General features: G+C 38.8%; 1 protein-coding gene across 1 annotated transcript in view; it reads left to right on the forward strand.

The window, feature by feature from the left end:
• The first annotated feature begins 6,205 nt into the window (after positions 1–6,205).
• The window catches only part of LOC125232190 (prolactin-releasing peptide receptor-like), a 147,583-nt gene continuing 140,867 nt past the window's right edge, over positions 6,206–12,921 (forward strand). The window contains exon 1 of the mRNA XM_048137824.1: positions 6,206–6,490. The gene's annotated coding sequence lies outside the window, so the exon portion shown is untranslated. The remainder of the gene's footprint in view (positions 6,491–12,921) is intronic.

Consider the following 12,921-nt stretch of genomic DNA (forward strand, 5'->3'; position numbering starts at 1 on the left):
AGGACATTTTTATCCTACCTTATAGATTAAGCTTTAATTAAGTAACTTAAATTCTCAGTCTTACATTGATTAGGACTTTGGTCTTACATTAAAATTTAGTTTTTAGTACATGTGTTTTTCGGTATCAGTGACTAGTGAAGATAATTATTTTGTATCTTAATTTTATTAACAATACAAAATAATAAGACTCACAATATTGAGTGTTGTTTGGTATGGAATTCAGTATACATAACAGTTTCTCTGAATAATTAGACACGGATACCCAAAGAAGTAGTACCAAATGCTCTAGCTATAATTTAGAGCATGTGGTTTTACTCTTTTTCCAGTTTGAAGACATCCTTGTTTGCTTTTCAGTCATCATAGGCATATGACGAGCCATTTTGCTGATGAAGTCTAAATGAAGAAGATGCATGTGCAATCTCCATCTTCGTCTCTTTATCTTTTGGAGCCAGTTCACCCTCAGAAACATCTTCTTCATCACAGCTGACGGTGTTTATGTAGCTCTAATACAATTTTATTCTATCTGATAACTTCTGATATATATCTTCTTCTTTCCTCTATTCGACAGTTTTTTAAGCCTGAAAATCGGAATTAAAATGTAATCAACTTTTATGTGAAATAAAAAATCTTACATTATTGAGACCGGTTGTACTCGTCCGAGAACATAACTTACTTGTTTAAATCCGCTAGTACTCACACGAGTACATAAACTTCAGAGCTATATAAAACCAAAGTTTTTTAACTATATGGATGAAATTTACTTACTGGCATATGAAATACATTATATATTTATTAAATAAAACCAAATAAAAATATATAATTAGACTTTCAATGAGATAAATTCGGATTTACTTACCGCGGGACACCGTGTAGCCGATAGTGACAGATGTCAAAGCCGCACTGATCGCTGATTGGCCATCTGAGGCCAGGTGTCTGTTTTATTTGGTTGACAGTTTCGTTCGGTAACGTTCTATGCCTACAAACTTGTTGTGCTGCTTTGACATTTCACAGGAGATTTTTTTGATCTTATGTCCTCAAGTGAGGACCGGGGGATCCAGGAGGTTAAAAGTTTTTAGCTTTTATAGACCCGGAATATTTCAATTCTACTAATGCTCATATCGAAACTTTAAGTCGGTCTGGCGGATGGTTGGGTCCATCCGATTGGTCTGGCTGCTTACAAACGGTCTGGTTACAGGTCCCTGCGTATCATATACCAAAATCAGGCTTGAGAAAATGAGGTAAGTTAGAGTCGTTTTTTGCCAACTTTGTCGCGTCTGGTAAAAGTTATATTTATAATAAAATACATGTGTATTACTTACGCAGTGTAAATAAAATTCATAGCTTAAAATTAATCTTGCACCACATATAAACTTTCATTTTTTTATTTCCTTAGAAGTAAAATTTTTGAAAGTCGCTTATTACGTCAAGTATACAATATACACGTAGCTTAATGTAGAAAATTCAAGTTTTTAGCTTTTATAGACCCGGAATATTTCAATTCTACTAATGCTCATATCGAAACTTTAAGTCGGTCTGGCGGATGGTTGGGTCCATCCGATTGGTCTGGCTGCTTACAAACGGTCTAGTTACAGGTCCCTGCGTATCATATATCAAAATCAGGCTTGAGAAAATGAGGTAAGTTAGAGTCGTTTTTTGCCAACTTTGTCGCGTCTGGTAAAAGTTATGGCCGGCGGAAACGGTCTGGCATTGATGATAACCAATTTCTAACAACGTGCTCTAACACATATATAAAAATCAGCCTTGAGAATTTAAGGAAAGTAAGCACTTTTTTTTTCACCTTCATCACTTGATAGCAAAAAATTGGCCGATGGGCCGAACTAGAAAATATGCACACATTAACCGCCGATATGAACTCTACATTGTCCCAAAGTTTCATCCTTGAGAATTTGAGGAAGGTTTGGCGGGCCTGGGCTCTGGGTCTAACATTGGTCTAAGCGCGACAGCGGTGGGCGGCGGCCATACATTGGAGCGAGACACAGCGATGGGACTTTTCATTCGCACGTGTGTCTGCCGCTCACCGCTGTCGCGCTTAGACCAATGTCGTGGCTGGGCTGTTACGCTTCGTGAGCGTTTGGAGGCTATTTCTCACTTATCGCTCTTCTAAAGCGTCAGAGCCAGGCCAGTGTACGTAGCCAAATGGCACAAACAACACATTATATGTAAAATCTATAACTCACGTAAAATTGTCAAAGGTCGTTCGACATGTTTCGCTCCGTAACGAGGCATTTTCATTGAGCACGCGCGATGCTGATGGTATCCCGACGCAGACTGCGGGCCGCAGCTCGCTGCGACCGTTGGCTCGGCGCGAGGGTCGGCGGCGGCATGGGCGGTGCGAAACTACCCTCACTTTCGGCATAATTGTCATTTGTTGGGTTGCACACTCACTCATTACGTCATTCGCTAAGGGCTCATCCACATGGCCTACCGGCGTATTACGTAATACCGTCTTCCAGCTAGGGGGCACTGACTAAGGCTAAGGGCTCATCCACACGGACAACCGGCGTAGTACGTAATACCGTTTTCCAGCTAGGGGGCACTGACTGGGGTTACGGAGCGACCTTCGACAATTTTACATGAGTTACCCGATTTATCATGTTTAATATATCAGTGTCTCACGGTCGTTTTATTATTAAAACACATTCGATGATGAAGTTGTCTCTCTTTTATAGGTTAACAAATATTTTCTATACGTGTGAAGCCGCGGCAGGTTGCAAGTTTACTTACAGTTCAAAAACTATCTTCTATCTAGTTAAGGTACAAGTTATATTATTTGCCAATAACAATAACATCGTAAGATATTTCCAAATAATATTATTACTCTAAACGAAATTACAATTTGGTCTAAAATAACATATCTACAAGACGTGATTCCATGAATTTAGGGCCGATTTCTCTGTTTACGTAGGGATACGAGTATAATGTTTGGTTCAATAAGGCATATTCTGCCTAATAGCGCTGGTGGCCTAGCGGTAAGAGCGTGCGACCTTCGATCCGGAGGTCGCGGGTTCGAACCCCGGCTCGGACCGATGAGTATTTTGGAACTTTTTCACTTTGGTTAGATCGGTAGGACCAATTTGATATATGGACGTAGTTACGCAGAAACGTTCCAATCCATCTGAAATTGTCCTTGAAATGAAAGACTTTTGTTCTTCATACAAGGTCTAAAACTAAATGACAATTTCATGTGGATTGGAACGTTTCTGCGTAACTACGTCCATATGTCGTAAGGAAACCGGACTAATTCCAATAAGGTCTAGTTTACCCTTCGGGTTGGAAGGTCAGATAGCAGTCGCTTTCGTAAAACTAGTGCCTACGCCAAATCTAACTAATCCCAGTTGTCAAAGCGGACCCCAGGCTCCCACGAGCCGTGGCAAATGCCGGGATAACGCAAGGAGGATGATGATATTGTGTCTATCAGTGGTTAGCCCAGTCGGTCTAGCTGATTATGTAGCCAAATGGAAAAAGGCTTACGATAATAATAATTATATCTTACATTTATTACCTCGATTACACTTGTTACCTCGAGGCAAGAATTATTTATATAGGGTTTACATACCTACTTCATATAAGAATCGTACCTCGATTTTTAGCGCCATCTACTAAATACTATTATAACTACACTTTATGATGCCTACATTTTTTTCTTTTTCAAAATGTGGATAGACGTGATATCATGATTTTAATATGAAGGAAATATGTCATTTGTTTTATAAACTAACCTAACCACAAAATTTAAATTTAAAAAAAACCCCCGACCGCGACATAGTAGACCGATTTTCATGAAACATAGCTAAGAACACTCCCGACTTACTCAGCTTTCAGACAAAAAAAAACTAAATTAATTTTTATTAAGCAGAAACGTCTGCTAACGATTCTAAACATTTTTATATTAAAGGAAAAAATGGAAAAATTTACGCTTCCGGCGGGACTTGAACCCGCACCATTTTTGCAATCCGTGCAATGCTCTTACCAATTGAGCTACGGAAGCCACGACGTCACCCCAAGACGTGTGTACAAAAGGAAAGGCATGAAAATAGCGTTAGGATAATATAGAATAGGTAGGTTGTTAATTTTTATTAAGCAGAAACGTCTGCTAACGATTCTAAACATTTTTATATTAAAGGAAAGGCATGGAAAGATTTGCGAAGTCCGGCGTGGCTTCCGTAGCTCAATTGGTAAGAGCATTGCACGGATTGCAAAAATGGTGCGGGTTCAAGTCCCGCCGGAAGCGTAAATTTTTCCATTTTTTCCTTTAATATAAAAAAAAACTAAATCCAAATCGGTTCATCCGTTCGGGAGCTACGATGCCACAGACAGACACACACACAGACAGACAGACACACACACACAGACAGACACGTCAAACTTATAACACCCCGTCGTTTTTGCGTCGGGGGTTAAAAATAAAAACACGCAAAAATATTTGGGGAAAATATGATTTTGGCCACTTCCAGGCTGCGAACAGCGCAGTTTTAAGCTTAAAAGGCCTATACATTTCAGGGGTACGCCTTTTTAAACTTGGTACATAATTGCTTTTAATAAGGAAGAAACATAAATACTTAATTGAGAATTAAAGTACATTTGCTCAATATTATTTAACTAACTTTTAAATACTAACACAGACTTCAATATATAATTATATAACACATCATCTTAAATTATCATACAAATACTTTATGATCAAACACAATTACACACAAAAAAAAACCAACAATCATCAGTCAAACAACCCCCCACGAGTCATTTCAGGTGCAAAGGTTCCCAAGACGCTAGCTGCATTTCCGCGCTGGACCGCGATCGATAACCTCTGCACCAGTTATGACCCGGAGCGGGGATCGAGCCCCCTCTCCCTCAGCCGACTCCCAAGCTCCAAAAAGAAGGCCCGAGCCTCCGAGCACCAATACCCAGTGGTCTCCACCGCGAGCGGAACAAGTAACCCCCAAGCACGAATATTTTTCGCGTTTTTTAATAGCAGCCGTCTCAGCAGCTGCCCCCGCTAAATTCACCGTGCGAGTGACATGGGAAGCAGCAAAAGTGCTGACGCAGGTGGCGTCCCATAGCAGGCACTACGCCTTTTTTGTATGGGGTTTGTCAGTCCAGTATTCATTAAATCGTTCTTGATTATACAACGGAAAATTGCAGTCGGTCTAGCCAAAGTGACGTTGACGTTCCGCGTGTCGTAAATATCGCTCGTCGAAATTGGTGCGACAGAGTTACTTGAATTTGACAACCCACAGTTGCCGATTCTTAAAAAAAGTCATAAGATGCCGCACCCGACAGGGACCAGTGTCAAAAGTGACATTTCCTCAACCAAAAAAGTCGCTATCTATTCATTCTTAACAGATCTATTTCACTTCGGCTTAAAATACATACACGTATACATACAATGTGTCCCATGCCTGTATCCCATGAAGGGGTAAGCACTGTAAGCAGAGCACATGAAACTTTTTATGTTTCAGCATAAATTAAATATAACAAGATCCCATACATTAAAATGCGACCGCCTACGAACGCGCTTAGACTCCATCACACATAGATGGCGCCACAAAAAAATGCCTTGTTGCCACCGATTATTTGTAGATTGGCATTAAGTGTCAATTCCGAGCCGTAAATCTATGTCAAAAGTGACACTTAACGCCATCTACAAGTATAATCGAAAGCTACAAGACATTTTTTTTGTGGCGCCATCTATGTGTGGTGGAGTGTAAGCGCGGTCTTAGGCGGTCGCATTTTAATGTATGGGATGGTATGATCTTGTTATATTTAATTTATGGTTTCAGTGCCACTCTTGGCAAATAAGGGGTTGAAAAAAAAACGAAACTGTGACATTGCAGTGGCAGGTTGCCAGCCTACGCCACAATTTAACCCATGTCCCACAGTCGCGTTCTACGGTACCCTCGGGAAAGGTTTAAAATATTTATGAAATAAAGTTATTGAATCCGGCTGCTGAGAGCGCGGTTCGCAATTTAACATTCCAATCGGCCTCCACGTGAAAATACGTAGCCTACGCGAGCCTTCTTTAATCTAAAAAAAGAAATTAATAATCCAGCTACGAAAATAACTACATATTCATGTATTCCCACCATTGCACACCTATTCATGCAAATCTGTAGTTGAATTAATGCCATAGACGGAAAGGGCCTGGGTACCCGTCGCTTCAGTCTGTATCAAGCTAGCGAGCGAATCGCACGGCTCAGTTGTCAAAGTTTTTCGAGCGAACGTCGAATCTGAAATATATTTTTTTGGCAAGAAAAAATATAAATAAGTTGTTAGGTATTTTCGACAAGTATTTCATGACTTTTTAGTTTACGAATTATATTTTGAAAGTTTTTTAAAAGTGAGTTTCGTTGATAAAGTTGAGAGTTTTCAAAAGTTTTGTAGCGGAAAGGATATTTAGTGTGTATTTTTTTTGTTTATAAACTGAAAGTTTTTTTTTTGTTGCTGTAATTATCATCAATCAATTAAAAAGGTAAGTGGTATTATAAATAAGTAATTAAAATAAAGCTTATTTGAATTATATACTACTTATGATGTATTTATTAAATTAAATTACTTTATTTCGACCAACTTGAATCATACAATTTATAAACCTTACACACATAAAATATTACAATTAACAACAATATAATTAAAATAAGTATAACAAAAACATAAAAAAAGAAACTGTAAATTTAAGTACATTGCAAAAAAATATAGATTGTACTTTTCAGGGTTCCGTAGTCAACTAGGAACCCTTATAGTTTCGCCATGTCTGTCTGTCCGTCCGTCCGTCCGTCCGTCCGTCCGCGGATAATCTCAGTAACCGTAAGCACTAGAAAGCTGAAATTTAGTACAAGTATGTATATCAATCACGCCAACAAAGTGCAAAAATAAAAAATGGAAAAAAATGTTTTATTAGGGTACCCCACCTACATGTAAAGTGGGGGTTGATTTTTTTTTCATTCCGACCCCAACGTATGATATATTGTTGGATAGGTATTTAAAAATGAATAAGGGTTTACTAAGATTGTTTTTTGATGATATTAATATTTTCGGAAATAATCGCTCCTAAAGGAAAAACAAGTGCGTCCCCCCCCCCCCTCTAACTTTTGAACCATATGTTTAAAAAATATGAAAAAAATCACAAAAGTAGAACTTTATAAACACTTTCTAGGAAAATTGTTTTGAACTTGATAGGTTCAGTAGTTTTTGAGAAAAATACGGAAAACTACGGAACCCTACACTGAGCGTGGCCCGACACGCTCTTGGCCGGTTTATAAATTTATGGCTGACAATTTATTTAAGGAGGAGGAAAATATTGACCGGACGCGTTTCGTCCGGATAAATTTAATACAATTTAAAGAAGTGTGCCCACTGTCTAGTTGTAGGATAAAGCACTATCATACGTAATCAGATATGGAACCGGGGTAGTACTTTAACTGTCAGCAAGTGACGAGTGGTCGCTATCTAATGTTTGTTATTGGGCCCATATTGCTTGTGGAGTTGGAAGATAACGTCAATTTAGGCTTTTACAACAATTATAAACTGTATTAGATATCACTCAATACGCTTACATTGCCCAATTACGCTTCTGACGTCCGCACCTGAATGCGACTTGTTTGCTTGGAGATGGGCGAATGTGTGTTATGAATGTTTAAGGTTTTGTGAGTCGATGGATGACAGGTTGTCTAGTATTTTTGTTTAATCTTTGTTTTGTTATAAAATTTGTATTTTGTGTACAGCGAAAATGTATATATTCTATTTCTCGGTGTATTGGCTTGTCTGTAATGCCGTGTAAATATGTTGTTATTAATAAATAAATAAATAAATATCATACAAAGAAAAAGCGATTAAGTCCACCGGTGGCTTTTACAAGTTTTTTTTATTCTAAATTTGAAAAAAAAAAAACGACGTATACGTGAGTTTCGATCCACGCATATACGTAGTTAACTCTAGATCGGTATACAAGCTCAGTAGGTATAGGAACTATAGGAAGTTAATTATGCAAGAATGAGGCTATTATCCTGCCAGAACCATCAACAATATTTGAAGATGCGATTCCAAATATCTAAGCACAAGTGAACCACTGAGCGCTATCACATTAGGTATTTGTATTCTACAAAAAAAAACTGAAAAAGATATATTTATCAAGCTTTACTTTCTGAAAATATATTCATGATTTTAATTCAGTTAGGCCCACTTGCACAAACTACTTAAGTCAGGGTCAGTGGGCTGTCAAATTCCATATAAAATGGTGGGTTAACCCTCTGGTTAACCCTCCATTTTCGTTGGTGCAAGTGGCCCTTAAAGTATTAAGGATCATGAACATCAGTGTACAAACAGTATAGTATTATAACCTATCCACAAAATTAAAATTTTGAAAAAACCCCCGACCGCGACATAGTAGACCGATTTTCATGAAACATGGCTAAGAACACTCCCGACTAACTCAGCTTTCCGACAAAAAAAACTAAATCTAAATCGGTTCATCCGTTCGGGAGCTACGATGCCACAGACAGACACACACACAGACAGACAGACAGACAGCCAGACAGACAGACAGACAGACAGACAGACAGACAGACAGACAGACGGACAGACAGACAGACAGACAGACAGACAGACAGACAGACAGACAGACAGACGGACAGACAGACAGACAGACACGTCAAACTTATAACACCCCTTCGTTTTTGCGTCGGGGGTTAATAAAAATGCTCCCTTCAGATCGCATCACACGTTTGATTGATAATTCAATAGGGATGACGACTACATAAAAAAAAAATTGGCATCCTGTTTAGTTCGTCAGTTAGATCGTCCAATAATACTGAACTCATATTTTTCGCTTTTTCTAATTAATGACAAAATACAAAGATATAGAGCATCAAAGTTCCTAAGCCCCCACGGGCTTGTGACGCCACTTCTGAGTAAAAATTGTACCTAGGCGTGACGTCACGCGAAAGTTCAACGCATTGCACCGTCGTCATTTTCCGTTTACGAGAAAAAAGAAAAATAACGTGTCTAAAATTCTTTGATAATCTAACTGACGGACTAATTAGTTTTTTTTAGTCGTCTCGCCTATTAGATGATGATGGCAAGATATGAATTAAATACACAGGTAGCACACATGCATAAACTCACGCCTCTATTCCAAAAGGGGTAGGCAAAGCACACAAAACTGCTCAAGTTTCAATACCACTTTTAGCAATCAAGGGGTTGAAAACAAAATGTCTTTGATAGTTGCCAGCCCACGCCTTAATTAAACCCACTGTCGACTTCTACCACAAAGTTAATTTTAATCTTATAATAATACTTTATATTCATTCTCTTTAATATCTCTATAAAGGTAGTTACAGACACCGACAGTAATTAAAAGTACGCCATCAAAACAGAAACAGTACAGTGCCCTCGAGAATTGCATTATGTAAACTATGGAGCAAAGTTTTATTATTTCATTAGATGAAACTATTTGCTGTTCATGACATGCTCCTAATAACTGGTTGTCACGACCTTATTAGTAATAATATACAGAGTGCAGTTTGTATTGCAGAATAACAGGTTACTTTTGACATTAACATGAACATTAAACAAATCGACCGAACTGCGCTCCAATACATATCTCCTATACAAGTATTGATGATATACTTAATAGGAGGTGCCAACCCTTTCTTACTTTGACAATATCTGTGACCAATAAACGATTTTTCAGTTTTTTTTTAAATACGTATGTATTCACAGTCATCATCATCATCATCATTGGCCTTAACGTCTGTTGCAGACGATTTATGGTGTAATATTCGAGAGGCACCTTTTCTGATGACTTTATTAGACCGATGCGAGACCGACATAGTCTACCGCAGGACTGACAAGAGAAGTTTGCAAAAATCGGCGCTGAAACACCTTGGCGTCGCTTCTGTCTCTTATCAGCGAGTGCAGCAAACCATGACTCATTACATGCGACCCGCCACAATGCATTTGCGCCACTCCGTTGTTCTGCAACCTTCTCCCAGAGTCGGTAGTCAACATGGAAGGCAATCATGTCCCTCTTTGCGCAGTCTTTAAAACGAAGCAACGGCCTTCCAACGCTACGCATGGGCACAGTACTTACTCTATATTATACCTACTGTGATATGGGTGTTAAAGTCCGCAAAGCTCACTGGGTTTGGACAGGAAATATCTACTAAAAGCATCCAGTAGCCTATTTCGCAATAATGACAATTGTCGCCCGACAGTGTCATTTCGCCGTTCATTGCCGTTCATCAACGAGAAATATCTGTGATTCTAGTGAAAAAGGGTATAACTCAAATTGACTCGGTGAAAAAGGTCACAAGTCCTAATCACGCCTGTATCCCATAAAGGGGTAGGCAGAGCACATGAACTACTAAGTTTCAGTGCCACTCTTGGCAAAAAGGGGTTGAAAGAAATCCAAACTGTGACATTGTAGTGACAGGTTGCCAGCCGAGAGGCTACTGCTTTACTGCTACTGGGATATCCCACAGTCGACTTCTACGACACCCACGGGAAGAAAGGGGGTGGTGAGATTCTTAAGCCGTCACCACACGGGGTCAACAAGAAATAGGCACAGAATTGTCAGTGTTAGTGTCACTGTGGTGAACAGCAATAGCCACAGATCGGCGTTGGGACAAATTGGGTACAGACTCGATACCGCCGATTAGCCGAGCAGCGGCAAACCAAAGAAGAGATGGCGGGACGACTTCGATGCATTTGGACGACTGGACGGACCAGGTGGCAAATTATGACACAGAATATATAATAAGTATTTTAACTTCTGATTAGCAGAAACGTCTGCAATCGATGCCACTAGGCTTAGAATAAATTTAAAAGTGGAAAGTGGATAATAAGTAGTACAAGTACAGAAGGCCCACTCTGCTTTGATGTTCACGAAATGCCGCCTTTTTAAATGCCTACAATATTTTTACAAAAAAACCAGCGCACGTGCGCAGCGTCGGATAATAGGGTTGCCTATGGATTAAAATGAATGAATTACTCAGATAAAATTTTATACTATTATATTTAAGTCTTGGGTACTTTCTAGTACTTTCTCTACTATTTTGGTTCAAGTTCCAACATCACAAGCCTTATTGAACTTTTCCGTGGGACTTAATCAATAGTAGATCTGTGTAAGAATGTCCTATGGTATATATTTTATCCATGATGTCTATTTAACTTAGCAGTGTTAGCCATTCCACACGCAGACATCGCATATGAACCTTTAAAAAAAAACTCGCGACGTAAAATAATAATAGAAAGTGCGAACGTGCGTTCTGTGAGAACGCGCGCCCCCCCTGATTAGGCCGCGAACTCGCAGCCGCCGGCATGTACTTGTAGCACGGCGATAGAATCGCGGAGTGAGCCGCCACTGATTGTGATGAGTGGCAGAAGAAAGAGAGCCTTTGCCCAGTAGTGGCACACAAAATAGGATAGATAAAAAGATTTCCCAGTCATTTGGGATCGGCGCAGCATGTTTTATTCTTTCATACCTCAAATAAAAAATATATTAAAACGTCAAAAGTCTGTATGTAGGGGTTATTGCTAATACTATTTCCACGGAGTGACACACTCTAAACTTTATACTAGTAAAATAAAAACATAATATAGGTATAACATAGGTAGGTACTAACATTGAAAAATAACGACTGTTTTTCTATAAATATAGATTTTACATTGTGTTTGCCTAAAAATAGTTTCGTACATCCTGTTTTAATTGAAAAAAACATGTTGGCAGCGATTTTGTAAACAAAACTTTTGCCGTTTAGTGGGAGTGCATAGTTAGTAACAAGATTATCTTTTATTACTACTTTTTAAATGCAATGTAGGTATTTATATCTCTCAGATCTTGCAAGATCAATTTGAACCCCTTCATCTACTCCGAATAATCCGAATAAACTGAATTTTGCATACTTTTGTAATGTAAATCGGATGACAATGTATCATGATGACATGGAACTGAGGTTAAAAGAAAACGACATTATATTACAGTGACAGGTTGCTAACTCCCCGCGCACACCACAATTGAACCCGTATCCCACAGTCGACTACGACACTAGCAGGAGGAAAGGGTACGTGGCGATATTTTTACCTCTTCACTACACGGGGGGTATTTATTATTTATACAGATAAAAGATACAGAAATATTCAAAAATGTGACAGGAAAAGTACTTAAATCAAAATTGTATTCGCACCACTTTAGATAAAATACGCGATTTCCAAAATCCTCGGATTAACTGATTACAGATGATATTCCTCATATCATCATAAAGAACATATTGAGCCATGCCGAAATAGGGTTCTGTAGTAGGCACTTTTTCAATTAATGTTAGTTACCAATTCGAACTATATTTTATACATTTCTCTTTTCAAAGAGATATCCCAGCTCCTGGTGGATGCCTCCGGTGACCAGAGAGCTGTTAGCAACTTCAGCCAGAGGTTAAGTTTGGCTATCCAAAAGGGTAACGCTGCCAGCCTTCTGGGCACCATAACACACAGTGACGACTTAGGGAGCATTTTTTAATTACTTATAAGTTAATTTTAAGTTAGCAAATAGATTACTTGTCCATCTTTATTGTTTACACGTTTTCCTTATTACTTTAGTATTTTATGTAATAGAAATAATATTTTTAGTTATTTGTTTAAATAAATAATTTAATTTATACATTATATATTGCGTGAGAATAAACGGGACATACACTGAGTGGTTTAGCATCGAAAAGGGTGTTAGACAGGGATGTGTAGCGTCGCCGTGGCTGTTCAATTTATTCATGGATAGCTGTTTGCAAGATCTGAAAGATGATGTTACCCCCTTTCTTCCCGTCGGTGTCGTAGAAGTCGACTGTGGGATATGGGTTAAATTGTGGCGTAGGCGAGAGGCTGGTAACCTGTCACTGCAATGTCACAATTTGG

The sequence above is a fragment of the Leguminivora glycinivorella genome, chromosome 12 (genome assembly GCF_023078275.1).
Source record: "Leguminivora glycinivorella isolate SPB_JAAS2020 chromosome 12, LegGlyc_1.1, whole genome shotgun sequence".
NCBI classification, from domain to species: Eukaryota; Metazoa; Arthropoda; class Insecta; order Lepidoptera; family Tortricidae; genus Leguminivora; species Leguminivora glycinivorella.